The following is a 15,328-nucleotide window of genomic DNA, read 5'->3' on the forward strand; positions in this document are numbered from 1 at the left end:
CTTTAAAATTTAGGTTACAAAAGACCCTTGCTCCCTCCTGCTCACAACCCCTCTGATGAAGCCAACTGCCAGGTGGTGAGCTGCTCTAAGGAAAGGCCCACAGGGGAGAAACTGATAAATGCTCTGTACAACTGTCAGGAAGAAAATGAGACTCTCAATCCAAGAGCCAGGAACTAAATCCTGGTGACAATCAAGTGAGCTTGGAAAAAGATCCTTCCCCACTCAAGTGTTAGGATTTCTGTAGCTGGTGCCTTGATTGCAGCCTTGTGAGACCCCCCCTAATCCAAAGGATCCAGCTAAACTTCACTCAGATTCTTAACCCACAGAAACTACAAAAAAAATTAAATGTTTGTTGTTTTTAGCCACAAAAATTGGGGGTAATTTGTTACACACTGATAGGTAACTAATACAAGGGAACTGCAAAGAGTCACAAGGAAACGTTGGAGGAGGGTGATGAGAATGATCTTGATTATAGTGATGTTTTCACAAGTATATACGTATATGTCAATGTACTTCAGTAAAGTTGAGAATACATAATCAAAGTGTCTGGGTGGGAGATTTTCCCAATTGCTAGGAGATTTTACTTCCCCCTTCAAATATCACTTTACTGAGACACAGCTCCTTCCTTTAGTGGAATGAGGGCCTATGTGCCCTAAATTCATACTCTTCTAATAGTATTGAATGAAGAGTGACCTGTATTATTTTCCTGAACCCTATTTTATATGATCACCATTGATCATTGAGAGAGAGAAGGAAAGGAAAAGAAGGAGGAAACAAGGGAGGGAGGGTGGGAAAGAAACTACCATGCTAGGATACTATACTCAATAAATATATCCTTAAGAAATGAAAGCTGTTTGCTCTCCAAAAAAACAGATAAGTTACTAAAAGACTCACAGTAAAAGAAATATTAAAGAGCTGCTTTAGGCTAAAAGAAAATGATCCCTGATGGAAGTGTGCAATTGAGAGAAAAAATTGAACACCAGAAATCGTAAATGTGTGGGCAAATATCATAGAATATTGCTTAAAGCAACAAAAATAACAACACATTACTGGAACTTTAAATACACACATAGAAGCTGAATATATGACAAAAACCATCCAAAGAGCAGGAAAAGAAAATGGATGTAAACCGTTGTTAGATTTTGCATTGTTTGAGAAATGGCAATTTAGGTGAGGTTATACTAAGTAAAAAATGCATATTTTAGTCTCAAGATCAGGTGTCAGGATCCTTTTTCTGTAAGGAGCCAGACAATAAATGTTTTGGGCTTTGCACAGAATACAGTCACTGTAGCATATTTTTTTTTTGTATTTTTAAAACCCTTTAAAAACGTAAGTTTTACCAATCCCTGTTCTAGAATAACAGAATAATTTTTTAAAAATAGTAAAATTCAAAATACAGTACAGAATATAAGGGAATAATTAAAAGTTTTTTATTAATTTGAAAAAAAGGCAGGAAAAGTGGAATGAAGAAACAAAGAACACTTTGGAAACAAGTAGTAATATGCTAGACTCAAAAATAATTACAATAATAACTACATTAAATGTATATTACTAAGCAAGCTGACTGACTAAAAGTCAAAGGTTATCAGACAAGATTTTTAAAAACCAGTAGCAATGAAAGAATTCCATAAGGAAAGGAATTATCTTTAAACACCAGAGAAGAGGGCGCTTGGGTGGCTCAGCTGGCTAAGCGTCCAACTCTTGATTTCTGCTCAGGTCATGATCTCGGATTGTGAGATCAAGCCCAAGCTCTGCACTGGGTGTGTAGTCTGCTTGGGATTCTCTCTCTCCCTCTCCCTCTGCCCTTCCCCACCCCCCTTCTTTCTCTAAAACAAAACTAAACTAAACAAAAACTACCAGAGAAGAACAGGAAGCACAAATTTTAGATTAACAAGACAGTACCAGTCAACTCAGGACTATATTGCCCCTCACCTCATCTCTCTCTTACTGTGAGCCTGGCAGTGACTGAAGCCACTGGGAATTGGGATGAGGAACTGACAAACTAAAGGGTAAAGAAACATACCATACTTCCTCCTTTTGACAGCAGGCAGCTTGCTACAGCAAGCCTAACCCAATTTGAAGAATTATGGAAGGCATCCTGCAGGAGATAAGAGTCAAGCTGGTCTTTGAAGAGTGGGTAGATGCTAACTAACCACAGGGGAAGTGCAGAAAAGGGTATGCAAGGCAGAGAGAGTCATCTGTGTGAAGTCATGAAGCATGAGCTAGCCAGAGAGTGATGGGAGACGGGATAGAGAGGCAGGCAAGGGCAGACCACGGAGGACCTATCATGCCCTGCAAAACAGGATAACGAGAGTGGATTTTATAGAAAGGAAGATAAGGAGCCACCAAATAGGCATGACATCAGGCTTATATCTGGAAACAATCATTCTGGCAGTGTGGAGACTTCAGTTATTCAGGGAGGAAAGGATGAGCATGGGAGTGACTATTGATGTGAAAGGTCAGTATTAGACAAGAGTCTTTAGGAGGTGGGATCTATGGAAGTAGGTAAGTGATTAGGGAGTGGTGAGAAAGAAAGATGGGTCAAGGATGGGTTCCAGATTTGGGTAGATGGGTGAGTGATGAGGTAGGGAGCATAGGAGTGGGAAATTTGGGAAGGAGATGAAGAGGACACATGATGAGTCTAGTTTTGGACTAGGGGAACTTGGGAGACTCCCAGTATCCTTTGGGCTGATGGTTGAGAGCTGAAGAGAAAGCTCTGGGGACAGGAATCTGAGTGTCCTCAGCACTTCTGTAGGAACTGAAGCCATCAGAAGAGATGAGATCACCTGGGGAGAGCGTGTAGAGAGCATGAAGACAGCTGACAGCAGAACTCTGAAAAGCCACAATATTTAGGGGCTGGCTTCAAGGAGATAATCCAGAGAAGATGGTATTGAGGGGCCAAAGATGGATGACATGTGACACAGAAACCCAAGGAGAGACAAGGTCTGCAAGGAGAGGGTGGTTTTTGTGGCCAAATGTGCATAGATATCAAGTGAGACAAGAACCAAAAGTGTCTGAAACCAGCCCATCTTCTGGCTTAAGAACATCTCCAAATTTCTATCTCTTGCCCAGATGGTCCCCTTGCATTCCATGTGTCCAATTGCCTACTTGAACTCTGCCCATGGATGTTTAATAGGCTTCTCATGTCCAAAACTGAACTCCGAATTTTCACTACATGCTCTAGCTCTTGAATCTCATCTTCCATTACTGTCTCCTTGGCTCACTCCACAAAACCACACTATCATCCTTTCTAGTCCAACAACTGTCAACTAGACTTTCACCTAAAGACCTTTGCCACAACATCCAGTACTTATACTCTTCACTGCCAGATCTCTTTACGGTGAGTTCTTTTACTTCCTTCATATCTTTGCCCAACTGTCATTCATCAGAGAACTCCTTCTTCACCATCCTGTCTGAAATGCAGCCATTCTTCAGCGGCTCCTTAGTCAGCTTTACTTTTCTTTATTGTACTTCTCACTTCTGAAAAACCTATCTGATCTTATCGGATGATTGTCTGTTGCCCCCAAGTAGGTTGTAAGAGCAGAGACTTTGTTTTGTTCACTAGTATATCTCCAGCGTCAATCATTGTGCCAAGCACTTGGTAGGAACTCAATATTTATTAAATTGTTAAAGCAGGGATGCCAGTCTTAGACTCCATCCTAGAAGCTATGTTGGCAGGATAAATAGAGGTGATTGATGCCTGTCCTCTCCAGTGGGGCAAATTCCAAATTTCCTTTGGCATGTAGAATTTACACCTGTGACCCATGCCTTAATAAGGAGGTGTTGGACAAGTTGTGGCTTGTGAGAAGATATATTGTGATGGTACAGAAATAGATCTAAGCAACTGGTGATGTTTTCCCTGCAGAAATTGAAGTTAAGGAGGATGCTGAAGTCTGTCTACAGAAGTACCTAAAGGGCTGTATTAAGGAAGATGGGTAAGAATTGCTCTGCATAGTCCCAAATTTAAAATTAGTATAAATTTTACCAGGATGCCAAGGTTCAGACTGACTAGAGAATGTCAGAGATGTTCATAGACAGAAAGGACTGTCCTGAGAAGAAATGAGCTCCCTGTTTTTGTTGAGAGGTTCAGGCTCAATCTAGCTGACCATATGTCAGGGACACAGTGGGATCAACCTAGACTAAGAGAGGTGGAGCAGGAGGGCTGCTGAGGTCCATTCTCCCTGGAAGAGTTAAGGACTTTCCCAACTTCTCTGTCCTCTTTATTATCTAACTTCACTTTTTCCTGATGCCTAATACCTGGAGCACTGTAGCAGCCTCTCACTGTGACTCCCAACTCCCAGTCCCACCCACTCACTCAGTCCTAGAGCATTTTCTAGGAGCAATCTAAATAAAAGAGCACTTTCACCATGGCCTTTGTCTGCTCATTCTACTGATGCAGAATGTATGTGGGAAAGAGCACTGGATGCATAGAAGAGAAACAGAGGGAATGTGAATGGGGGATAAGCTCCAGAGACACACTCAGCCCCACACTTCCTGGCAACTATGACAGAGAGCATCCTCTGAACTATAGGTATCTTGGCGGGAGGCATCTGCCTTGCTCCCTCCTCCTCAATAAGAGAGTTTTAGAGCAGGTCCCAAGGTGGTCCAAATCCCTGCCTCCCTGAGATCTCCTTGCAGCAACCCCTTCCTTCTCTCCCATATCCTAGTGCTGTCCTATCAACCTTCCCCACCTTCCATCTGCATCCCTTGTCTTGCCCACTTCCAAGGGTCCCCCTGATTAGGACAGGGACATGGGAGCGCCCGGCTGCCTCAGCCTCCCCAGCAGCAGTCCCTTCTTCTCTTCATTGGCAACTGAAGGCCAGATGTCTTAAGGGAGATGTGCACACTAAGTCAGATAGAGACAAAGAGGGAAAAGAAAGGTAGTTGGATGGAGAGCAAGTCAGAGAGTTGGGGAAGAAGAGGCAGGCAAAGGAAAGGACAGAGCAAGCAGCACAGGCATGAAGGAACTTGCAGATGTGCAGATTTGTAGACAGTAGAGTGAACCAGAGCAGGCAAAGAAGGGATGACTCAGAGGAGAAGACACCCAAGCCACGGGCCACTGTCCCCACTCCCACCACTCTTTACCTGTTGTTGGGTTCTGTATGAGGGATGGGTCCCGGGTCTGAGGAGCTCTCCTTTGAAACTGTGCTCCTGGGGGCCCTGGTTCCCAGGGGGACAAATCCGATGACTTCCAATGAACTCCCTGTGCCTTTGAAATCCCCAGGAACTGAGCATCAAGTCTAAACTCCAACACCTGGGACTCAAGGCTGGGTACAGTGAACCCCCTGACCCAAGCCCTGACTGTTCCCCAGAGGTCCACACCCTCCCAGGCTCTTTATTTCCTCTGGGTTAGCACCAGAATGCATGGGTTGGATCCCTGGTTTCACATGGGTTTTACCAGCTGTGACTTTGGGCAAGTTTCAAAAACCTTTCCAGGCCTCTAGGCCTTTTATCAGTAAACTAGAACGTGCTTCATAGGGAAGATGGTAGGGAAGACAAAATGAGTTAACAAGTATAAAGCTTTTAAGACTGTGCCTGGTATACAATTAAGTCATCTGTACATTTATTATTCTCCCTCATTTGCCCCTTATGAAGATCCTCTCCCCTTAGGTCTTCAAGTCTGCCCTAAATTTCAGGTCCACCTCCCTCAGGAATGCAGCCATGACTACTTGACCCTGTCTGCCCTCCTGTTACATTCACTCTCCATTATTGTTCTTGGGAGTCCTGCATGCCCCGTGAGGGCTCTGAGGAGGGAACGAAGGCACAGAGGTGTGAAGTTTTTGTATACTACTGAGATTCAGTTTCAATATATGGAAATTCAATAACATGCTCTTACATAACCAATTGGTCAAAGGAGAAGTCACAGGGGAAATCACAGGCGAAAGGAGAAGATATTTGACATGAATGAACACAAAAACACAACATGCCAAAATTCATAGAATGCAAAAAAAAAAAAAAGACAAAAAAAAAAACAGTGCTTATTTAAAAATAAGAAAGATCTGGGGCCCTGGGTGGCTCAGTCATTAGGCGGCTGCCTTCGGTTCAGGTCATGATCCCAGGGTTCTGGGATCGAGCCCCGCATAGGGCTCCCTGCTCAGCGGGAAGCCTGCTTCTCCCTCTCCCACTCCCCCTGCTTGTGTTCCCTCTCTCATGTCTCTCTGTCAAATAAATAAATAAAATCTTTAAAATAAATAAATAAATAAAAATAAAATAAAAATAAAAATAAGAAAGATCTCAAATCATCTCATTCACCTTAAGAAACTAGAAGCACTTGATTGAACCAGCTCGACTGTGGTAATCATTTTACAATGTATGCATATTATCAGAACATCACATGGTACCCTTTAAACCTATACAATGTTTGTCAGTCACACTTCCATAAAGCTGAGAGAAAAGAAGTATTAGAGTTTTTAGTAAATGTTTTTTTTTCTGCAACTATGCATGTGGTCATATATTCTTTATTCCTTTAATGCATCTTTTAGTTCACTTTTAGTTCACTTATCCAGTTCACAAAATTATTATAATAAAATTATTAAGACTATATCTTTACTGTGTGTTTTGATTTTTGCAGATTTAAGGGGACTAGCCTTGAAGAGAGAATCAAAGGGGACTTTTTCTTATGTGTATTGGTTCAATGTTTATAATAACTGTATTAATGGTCATTTGTATAACTAGAGAAAAATAAAGGGAAGTTACGAATGGCAGTAAAAGCACCTTCGGGGTTTCTGGTGTAATTGGGCCATCACTGTCAGCTTCTAGATAGATCCAGGCTCCTAATAGCGCTGATACTCGGTCACTGACTTACGCGTCAAGGCTAGCTCAAGGCGGAGAAAAACTTCTCAGGCAGCATCCACCAGCTGAATCTGGATTCCGCCTTGGGACTGCGCATGTGGCTTCCCAAGTGTCATCCCCGGCCCCAGGCTTTGAGCTACTGAGAATTCCCCGCCAGCTCTGCATTAGCTTGACGCTTCCCAGGAGGATACAAGAACTGTCAGTTATACAGAGCTACACTTTTCTCAGCTCAATTAAGCCAGAAGTAAACGTCTTGATCACTCTTCTTCCTCCCCCCACCCCTGCTGTGAGTCTCCAAGTTTGTTCCACAGTTACTGGGAGCCACTCCTGGGTCCCTTTACCCCAAGAGGTCCTGGCTGGCTATGGCCCAACTAAGCCACAGCAGAGTTGCTCTGAAGTGAGAAGTCCTGGGGGGGCTTGTTAAATTCCGTGTCTAAGAATATGGAAGGAGCATCATTAAGAACTTCAGCTTGTTAGACAGCTGGGCGAACGGCAGCAGCTACTCAGGAAGATCACAAGTGACCCAGTGTCCCTCAGGGGCCTCAGAAGACACTTGCTTTCTTTTACCCGACTTTACCCCAAGTGTGTACACCAGCATGTGCTTGCACCTTCACCTTCACCACCACCATCACCTGTCACATCCATCAGACTTTACATCACCACAGCCACATCACCCTGCTGGTGTTCACCTTGCATTTATTTGCCATCGCTCCCAAATTATCACCCTTTCCGTAGTGCATCCCTAGATGCACTCAGCATCTCTCCACCACCAACATCGGTATCATCATCATCCCGTTATCACGCTCCGCCCTCACTAGCTCCACCACTCCGTCAGTCCGTCAATGCCATGAGTTCCATGAGTTCCATGAGTTCCATGAGTTCTTGACGCTTTATGCTTCCCAGGAGGCCAGCGCTGTGATAGGGTATCTGCAGCTTGTGAGAAGAGAGCAGCATCCTGGAACTTCGGAGAATACGCCTTTATTTGAAAAAAGAAGAAAAGAGAAATATTTTAAAATAGCTGTTCTGTGATTTCAGTCAAGTACAAGAGGACGAAGCAGGCCACGTGAAGATAACAGACTGAGATAAGAAGGCATTAAGTCCAATAAAATGAATTGAACACAGTAGTCAAATATAGCCTGAACTGGAAACAGTAAATGGAACGATGGACCTTGCACAAAAATGTAAATATTCACAGAATACAGGGGGAAAGAAACAAAATTACGATGACTACTGAATGAAGGTGAGTTGCAAAGATCCACTGCAAGTATTAAAGAATTTCTAAAGAAGAAAACACTAAATGGATCAGAGGCAATATCCAAAAGTATAATATCAGAAACCTTTCTGAATCTCAAAAGAAATACTCTGAAGATCAAAATGTCCCACTATATTCCAGGGAAAATTAATGAAAGAGGTCTACACCTGCACATATTCACCTGATGTTTTGTTCTCCACACTGTAGCCAGAACGATCCATTCAAAATATGAGTCTTGGAAGATCGTCGCCAGCTGTAAATAGTTTAATAACTTTCCAGGGCTCTTAAGATAAAGAACGAATTCCAAGGCCCACGGTTTGGTTCTGCACCTCTCCACATGCTCCCCCTCACTTTCTGCCCAACTGGCCTTCCTTCTGTTGCTTGCACACGCCATACTCCTGCTGCTGTTAGGAAGTTGGTGTATGTTGTTCTCTCCCCCTGGAAATGCCCTCAACCCTCCCCCTAAAGTTCCTCTAGTTAACTCCTACTTTGGGATCTCATACATCAATTCCTTGAGGAAACTTTCCCAGGCCTCTCTAACTAGACTAATGTCCCTGTTAAGTGTTCTTGTAACACAATGTACTTCCACGTTAGGACTTCTAACAACTAGATTTATATTTATGTGTATGATTCTTTGATTACTATCTGCTTGTCCCTCAGAGTATAACATCCACAAAGGCAGAGACCAAGGAGCAAGGTCAAGTTTTATAGCATTACCTCAACTGGCAGGATGTACATGCAACATCCAACTGGCCCGTGGTAAACACACACATCCTTGCAACCCCAAATGGCAGTGCAGGCATTACTGCTGCCAGCTCCTCTTCCTGCCTTTAGGGGCCTCTCTGGTCTGCCTCTTGCCTTAAGTACTCCCCAGGTGGGAAGTTGGCACCAGTCTCACTCATCCTCCAAACTCCAGGGACCCATGTCAATCTCCCAGTCGCTCATGGTGCACCTGTCTGACTGCAGTCTGGGGCCAGGGTAGGGAGGAGGCCTAGAGTTGCTAAAGCTCAGCATAGATCTCTCTCTGTGGCCCCTCTGACCATTCTCTTAGAGCTTTCCCCACATGATCCGTGAAGGGCCAGGGAGTACCCACTCCCCTCGTACATTACTCTCCCCTAGCACAAAGCCTACATGTACTCTCCTATGTAATGAATCTCCCTTTCATGTTTCAAGTCTTTCCATATAGTCTACTGGTGCATGATGATGGGTGATGGTCACAGGACTGCTTTATGTCTAGCAACTCATTGAGGCTCTTTGAGAAAGTGGAACTTTAGCCAAACTTTTGATGTAACAGGAAAAGCCCCAGTCAACATCATGTTATGACTGCATTGCTGAAAGTTGGGAAGATAAAGAATAGGAATCAGCCATAATCCCACTTCTCTAAAATCAATGGCATCTTCTTTTTCGTGGTTTTCTTTTTTCCATTATCTTACCAAGTACAGGTTTTTTTTTAATAAATCTGTATTCATTGTATGCTGGTCCTTTTGTAAATTGCTTCTTTTCCCACTTCATGTTATATCCCATGCATTACTCTGAGTTGTGCCACATCCAACATATCTCAGGTGAATGCATGATAACATATACAGTTTGACAAAATTTTCTTTTATAAACAATACTGAAATGAACATCTTTACACATGCAGAATTCTTCATTCTTGGACTGATTCCTTAGGAGTGATTGCTAAAATTGGTGTCACTGAGTATGCTGGTCATCTGATTTTTCTGGCCAGTATCCGTTCTCGTTGCTTCTACTGATAGTGCCCTGAAAATTTTCTCCATAAAAGAGAAAATGTTGGTATGTTGTGTTTTCATTTTCATCCAGTTCAAAATACTTTTAATTTTCCTTGTTTATTTCTTCTCTGGTCCATGGGTCATTTAGAAGTCTGTTATTTAGTTTCCAGATATTTGTAGATTCTCTAGAAATCTTTGTTACTGATTCCTAATTTAATTTCACTGTGGCCAGAGGACACACTCTCTATGACTTGAATACTTTTCAGTTTACTGAGACTTGTTTACTAGCCCAGAATATACACTGTATTGGTCAAATATCCCCTATGTGCTTGAAAGAAATATTTATTCTGCTGTTGTTGGATGGAGTGTTTTATAAATGTCAATTAGCTCAAGTTGTTTGCTAATGTTGTTGAAGTCTGCTATATATCTGGATTTTGCATCTATTTGTCTTTCTGATGATTGAGAAAAGAATATTGAGATTTCAAAAAATGATTGTGGATTTGTCCATTTCTCCTTGGAGATCTCTCTGGTTTTGCTTCACTTGTGGTGAAGGTCCTGTTACCAGGATGGCTTTCTTGGGCCCCTCCCAGAACATCCTCACCACCAAAATCAACAGCTTTGAGGGAGAGCCAGGGTGCAGCAGACCCTCAGCGTGTACAGTTAGGAGCACCCCTGACCAGCCTGCCACAATTCCTCTGCATCTCCCAAATTTGTTTCTGCTATTCTTATTTTAGTCACATGGTGCTTGTTTAGATTTGCCTATGTTTACCAGTTTCTTTGTTCCTTCATTGCCATGCCAGTTACCAGTGTATTGCCTGTTGGCTCAAACTCACTCTGCATTGTGTGCTCCTGGACCTGGACCCTGAGACATTTCTCCTTTACCGGCTGACAGGTTGTAATGTTAAACAGTGTCAGTAGATGACACCAAGAGGTTCACCCAGGAGGAAGGGGCTTTCCTTTCTGTTTCTAGTGTGCTTCTGTTCTTCTAACTCCTACATCCAGGGGGGCTGCCAGCAATCTGCAAGCACGCTGCAACAAGTTTTGCAGTCACTAGTGGAAGGCTTCCTACTTACCAATCCTAGTTCATGGTCCCCTGTGCTGGCCTTACTTCTTGCATTTCCTACTTCCTGGGATCAAAATTTCTTATCCTTTGTTTTTTTTTTTTTTTTTTTTAAATAAGAGTTTATTTGTGGTAAATTCTCTTTATTCAGCACTTGGTGTTAAATGATGGACCTGTCTTTATTTAGCACTCAGTCTTGAATGATAATTTGGCTGGGTATAGAAGTTTAGATTAATAGTTATTTCCTCTTGGCACTTAGAAAATAACATTGCACTGTCTTCTGTTTTTCATTGTTTAAGATTTCTGCTTTGAGTTTAATTCCTTTATGGATAACCTGTCTATTCTCTCTTACTGCTTTTAAGATCTCTTTATCTTTAATGTTCACAGTTTCACTCAATGACTATATTTTTTCATTCTGGGGTTGGTTCTATTATTTGTTTGTTTTGCCATCTGTTCTTTAGTATCTTGCATTTTATTTTAGAAGATCAAGTCCTTATTTTATGCCTTTAATTACATGAAATTATTGGTGAAGTGTTTGTGTAACTATGCCCTTTGTTATTTCTGCTGACCGTTCCTCATGTGAACTGTTTGCTCATGTGTTTTGTAATTTTGGATTGTGAACTCATCTTCAGTGGGGCTTTCCTTGTGGCTTGGGCTATGGCAGTGTTCCTACAAAGTGATAAATTTTGTATCTAACACCTCAGAGGTAAGATTGACCTGAAACCAGTTTAATTTGTGGCTTTGGGTTTCTACATAGTTCACATTTTGGACTCAAAACCAGGGCAACAGGTAGGAATCGGATTTCAATATCTCAAGAGAAACTTTTTTTTTTTTAAATTCGGATCCCAATCAAAGACCTTGCCATTTCTTTGTGATGATAGATAGTTGTTTTAGTTACATCTAGATAAGCAGCAAAACCCAAGCCCCTTGCAGTTAACAAATTCAATAATCCACACCCCACACCATCCTGGACTGCCATTAGCATCACCTCAAGTACTTACCTCTCTTTATTTTTTACATCTGGACATTTCCTTTTCATATTCTATGGTGTGGCTGCACCATAATTTACCTAAGTCCTTATTTATAAGCATTGAAGTTGTTTCCATTTTTCTTTTACTCTAATAAACAATATCACCATGAACATTCTCATAGGTATTGAATATTATGGGTATTATTTAGTATCAATCTTCCAGGTTGTATGAAAATTTTTTTCCAGCAGCATTCAACAACACAAGGAAGCCAAACTGTTGGAGTTACCCAGATTGGGCTTTTTCCCCCCAGGAAAGCACAATAAAAAGATATGGCAAGAGAGTTTAGAACTATGGTAAGAAAATCATTGAAATTATGAATCATAGATTCTGAAGTGTGTAAGGAGAGAAATAAAGATAACAGGGGAATCAGAATTAATAAGAAGCAAGTAAGAGTCAGTGGTTATAGGCCCCAGTGAAGTGGAAACAAATGAATGATTACACTGTAAGTTCAGGAAGTAGTGGTCAGAAAATGGAATGTCTGAATACATGATTTCAGAAGTAGGATAATTCTTGGGTAATGGAAAAGACAAGGTAAGGCCATAAGCAACTGAAGTAGAATGTAGGTGGTGGACATTATTGGTAAAGAAATCAAAGAAAGGAGAAGCCAGAACATTGAATGGGATCATCTAGTTGGACACTGAAGTCACTCAAGATGATGGACTCAAGGGGCACCTGGGTGGCTCAGTTGGTTGAACATCTGCCTTCTGCTCAGGTCATGATCCCAGGGTTCTGGAATCGAACACCACGTCAGACTCCACGCTGAGCAGGGAGTCTGCTTTTCCCTCTCCCTCTGCCCCTCCCCCCGCTTGTGTTCTCTCTTGCTCACTCTCTCTCTCAAATAAGTAAAATCTTAAAAAAAAAAAAGACGATGGACTCAAGACTAAGACTTTGAGACAAGTGCAAAGTTTTCATAGAAAAAAAAAGAGTATCCAGGAGATCTGAAGGTGACAGTGCCCTGAAGTTGACAGTGCCAGGGAAATGGTGAGTAGCAAAACTTCTAAGGAGCAAGAGATTTTCTTATTTACTTATTTATTTATTTATTGAGATTTTCTAATTAGAAGAGAGAAATAATGGTTTGGAGGAGTCAGTTGTAAAAAATGTAATGTCCAGATGTAAAAAATAAGGAGAGGTAAGTACTTGAGGTGATGCTAATGGCACATCCACACCCTGAAGAACCGTAGAGTTTGGGAGGAACAGACCCTATCTGAGACATATGCAAGAGGAGCAATGTCTTCAAGGAGAATCCAGGTTACAGTTAAAGCCAGGAGATAAAAGGGACAGGAAATAGAGGAACAGTCTAAGGAAACAGGAAGTTTTCCGGTCATGTAGCTGGACTTCCAAAGAATACAACAGCTTTGTGAACTACACAAGGATATGGGTGTTGGGCTAAGGAAGAAAAGTCAGAATATTATGGTGTTAAGAGCACAGGAGAGATTTGGGTGATGGTCAAAGAAACCAAGAATGATAAGCAGAGATAACTGCTACATCAGACAAGGGGAAGGGTACAGTAGTCTCCTGTATCACCTGACATGCAGATGGGCATCTCAGATAGTGAGCAAGGAAGTCCAAATCTAGTTACTTGGTACTCAGGACTTACTGCCTTTGGTCCTATTTCTGCCTCCAGGTAAGGGTCAGGCAACAAACCAAGGGACCCCAGGGACCAAAGAAGAAAGCTACACTGTAAAGTCCTGTTCCTACGAGATCCTGTCCAGAAACATGGGAGAGGGTCATGCTGACAGTGCTCTGTGCCATCTTGTGCACCCTCCTGCATGCCCCCTAACTTATGTCACCCACTGCCTGCCTATCGAGTTCTCTGTCTGGCCTACAGTATCCTTATTGGTAAAATAGACGTAATATCTCTGATCACCTTATATTCATGGGGTTACATAAATGATGTAAAAGGCTTTGGAAAATGTAGTAAGTTAAATAGCTGGAGGCACAGACTTCTCCCCACTTTGCCCACACCTGCTTCAGATCCATTCTCTTGGTCCAAAGCCTCTAACTGTATCACAGCCCTTTGATCAATCTTTGCCTAGTGAGGGGCAAAACTACATGTTATCCCAAGGAATAAGGATTAATATTATAGCCCCATTTCTTCTCTTTGCTATTTCCTGTGATCACTCTCCAACCTAGCACCTGGCGCCATTTCCCTGGCTGGCAGGCTGGCTGACTGCCCAGAATGGAAGGGCACACATATTTCATAATGGGCATTCAGCCATGGGATGATGCAAGGGCTGGTGTGGGAGATAAATGCTGGGGTAAGTCTGAGCTTATGTCCAGTTACTCCTTTTTGCCAAGATGAGTAACTAGAGAAATGCCATTTGGAAAAATGATAAGAAAGCTGCCCCAGACTTCCTCATCTCAGCCCCAGACTCCACCTGCCCACTCTGTCCCCTCATGCTCTCATTTTCCAACCCACCTTCCTCTCCTAACACTTGTGGCTCTCAGACTGCTCCCCAGCGCCATCTACCTCTCTCAGCTTACTGGCCTACCTCTTTCCCTCCTCTGACTAGAGCTATCCCTTCTTGCCACCCTACCTTACGGGTTTCCCTGTCTAAATCATCCTCTGTTCTTTCCAGACCATCCATTTGCCACTCTGTTCATCTCGCTTCTCTTTCCTATTGCTCCTTTGTCTTTGCTCCTACTCCCCCTTCCAGCCCTTCTTTCTAGATCTTTGGAGTCTGGTCCTCACCAACATTCCAGCCAACCCCAACCAGACCTTTGTGATTCACAAATCTTATCCTGGAGAGATTATTTCCCTGTGAGTGGGACAGTTCTGATGCCATCCAGAATTGCCAGAACTGTGGATCTCCAGGAGCCTGACCTGGTGAGCATTGGGAATTCAAGAGAATGCCAACCAACATTCAGGTTGGAAGGTAAGCTCTGTTACTTACAGGACCCCTTAACCATGATGGTGTTTTCAGCTGTAACCTGGTTATCTATTATCTATATTTTGTCTTCATCCTTGTAAATCCACTTCAGATGCCAGAGACACCTTTAACAAGATCCTTTTTCTAGAGAATCTGTTTCTTTCCTCTCTTTCCCAATTAGCCAGCCTGAATGAGCTTCTACATTTATAACTGGCTTCTCCATGGAACTTGGTCTGTGACCACAGAGCAAACAGCAAGACCAGTGACACAAAGTAGAGAAGAGTGAGTGGAAAACATCTAATCTGATCTCTAGGCAAGTAAGTCCTATTGATCTTCCCTGGATTAAAGTGAGTGCAAGAATGGGTGACCCCTAAGAGCTCACACACAGAGCAGAAGGCCCCTATTATAGACATATGGGGATTCAAGGTTTTTGGTCTGGTTCCTCCAAGACTCTATTTTTCTGCATCCTAGAATTGTAGAAACTTACCAGGGACTTTCTGCCTTTGAGAAATGCCTCTTGCAAGAAGATAGGGGGCTTTCCATTATGTTCTCATCAAAGCTCTGAAGGTTGAACTTCTGTACCCCAGAAAATG

This window comes from Neomonachus schauinslandi, chromosome 4 (assembly GCF_002201575.2).
Source record: "Neomonachus schauinslandi chromosome 4, ASM220157v2, whole genome shotgun sequence".
In the NCBI taxonomy this organism is placed as follows: Eukaryota; Metazoa; Chordata; class Mammalia; order Carnivora; family Phocidae; genus Neomonachus; species Neomonachus schauinslandi.